Source organism: Marmota monax, unplaced genomic scaffold (assembly GCF_021218885.2).
Source record: "Marmota monax isolate L192 unplaced genomic scaffold, Marmota_monax_Labrador192_F-V1.1 WCK01_AAM20220418_F8-fsc00104, whole genome shotgun sequence".
Lineage (NCBI taxonomy): Eukaryota > Metazoa > Chordata > Mammalia > Rodentia > Sciuridae > Marmota > Marmota monax.
The window spans coordinates 1,194,458-1,197,113 of NW_026693836.1; the positions used below are offsets into that span (position 1 = coordinate 1,194,458).

Below are 2,656 nucleotides of genomic sequence, written 5' to 3' on the forward strand. Positions count from 1 at the left end.
AAAGCCTGGCTCTATACCTGTTGTTGGTTATATACACATGGGAAACTTTAGTACATATCACCTCCTGACAGGACAGATTGAGATATGTGACTTTAAGCCTCTATTGAATGAAAGTGAATCCATTTGTGATTATGTAATTTTATAATTTGAAATCAAGAAAGAGAGGCTTAGAAGAAAGTTAAAATTTAAAACTCTTTATCCAAGTAATCTGAAACAGGATTTTAATTCAGAAATCAGATGCTTTACCTATTTTCTTCAACAACTTATAATCTAGTACAAGCTACCTAGACACATTTTGTACCAGCGTGGAGTGATTGCCAAGGAGACTCCACTTCTTCCCTGGGCAAGCTCATGTGTCCCCTCTCCTTTTATACTAAAAGAAGGAAAAATCATGTTATATTGTCAGGGCACAATGCTCAGGAAGTGGAGGCTCTGGATCCAGCCTAATAACAAAGATTTGAAGTGATTACCAGGATGGTAAGTTTTCTGTGTTCCATTGCCAGCAAAAATTCTTGAGTTCAAATGATGAAACTTAAACTTATAGGCTTGAAGGAATATCAGCCTCCAAGAGCAGTTGGTGTATCATTCATTTCACAAATATAAGGGGAAAAGACCAAGCGATAATTTTCATCTACCTGCCAATATCAAGAATTTCTCTAGATCTGATTTCATGAGAGTCATGATATTTCTCTCAAAAGAGAAAATCAGATATTCCAAAAAGAAATATTCATTATCTTACCCCTGAATCAGAAATAAGAATAGTTTCATCACATGGAGATTCAGAATTTGGGACTTTCAGAAACAAGTAAAATTTCCTAAAATTTCTGATTTTTGTTTATCTTTCAGAACTGTGCCATTGAGGCTTGTATCAAATTCTAAAATGCTGGCTCTTTATGATTTTCTTCTGTAGCTCTGTGATCAATGTTATCAGTATGACTGTCAACCTTCTCATCCTCTTCATTCAAGGTTCCTCAAGTCAGGATCAAGTGAGAGGTATTCACCACAGGGGATGCAGTCTTTGGCAATCCCTGAGTCCAAAACTACAGAGCCCATCTCTTTCTGAAGATAGTCCAGTTGTTCTTTATTTTGTTCTTTCTGTGCACTGGAAATTGATTTCTTCAGATCTTTAAATAAGAATGATACTCCCTTTCACATTCTTTTTCAGCACTGATGACTTGCACAAAGAGCCCACAATAGCAGAGAATTCACCACCCTATGAGTGAGCTATAAAATTCATCTAACACCTGGCCTATTTAGCAAGTCTGTTTACTGACATATGTAGTTTCTTGATTCAAGCCATCTAGGAAAGACTCAAAATTCTGCATCCATTCCACTGTAAAGCTATGATCAATGATGTCAGTGTTGTTCACGACCAAAATGAAAGGCAGTTTGGTTTTATACAAGGTGCTACAGGCATAGAGTGCATTAGAGATGAGGGGCACTGGGTTAGTACATTTTAAGATGTCCATTATATAAATCACCACTGCTGGAAATGAGGATGCCAGGGCCTCAGTGATGATTGTCCCAGAAACTGAGGAGGTGAATTTTTCAATCTGTCCAGATGTATCAAGTAAGATGCATTCTGGGACTTCTGAATAAATTTTATTTTTTTAATAAAACCTGGTAGCGAAGAGATTGAGAGAAGTTGCTATGTCACCACTGAACCCAAGATCACCTTGTTTCATGACTTCTTTATACTTCACAGTGTCATGAATATTTGTATTGGCAGGGAAGGGGACTTCATGAATGGCTGGGTCCAAATTAATCACATATGGTTGAAAGCCTTGGCAATGCAGATGTCCTGTGAGCTTTTGTACAAAGGTGTTTTTTCTGATTCCAGCCATACCCAATGCCAATAGAAACACAGAGGACCAAAGGGACCCCAAATCCTGAGGCTCAGCTGCATCCACCATAGACCTACCGACCACACAATCAAGAAGTATGAGTTTTAGTTTTACTTTATTCATATTAAAAGCAAAGGTCCATTTTTATCTAGATCAAATTCTTGAAAACTAGTTAATCACTTTATTTGTAAGAATGAAGCAAATAATCAATTAAATAATAATCAATGTAGGAAATTAAAATAATATTTCTTTAATGTTATACTTTATGTCTATCTGCTTTAAAAAAACTAAGTTTGCACTTAGAAATGAATTACATTTTACCTATTATCTTCCTCACTGAAATATCTGCAGCATCTTTATGAATCAAGAAAATGATTAAATAAGAATGTTATTTTAATGACTAGATTATAGATATTCCATTCAGACAATAAGAAATATATGCATTCCTACATATTCGAACCTTTTTAAAACATCGTTATGTAATTATCGCACTTTTTATCTGAGAATTAAATACTCCATTTATCCACTGGCCATCTTCTCTGAGTTTTAATTCATTTTCCTCTGCTAAAATGTTATTCATCTCTCTGACTTCATTACCAACTCTTGTCACATTGCACATTGATCTTCATTGGATATTCAACTTTAATATTATTTATCGCCTTTTGAGCATCATCAAGCATTAGCAACAATATAAGCCAAAACAACATACATATCATTGAGGTTTTATTTTTTTAAAAAAGCCATATTAATATTAAGGACACATGCAAAAGAAGCTAAAATATTATTGGAAATTTTGTATTCATTGTGTTTGT

The 2,656-nt window shown here is 34.7% G+C and overlaps 1 pseudogene; it reads right to left on the reverse strand.

The window, feature by feature from the left end:
* Nucleotides 1-842: 842 nt before the first annotated feature.
* On the reverse strand, nucleotides 843-1,853 carry LOC124105207 (GPN-loop GTPase 1-like; annotated as a pseudogene).
* Between the last annotated feature and the right edge of the window lie 803 nt (nucleotides 1,854-2,656).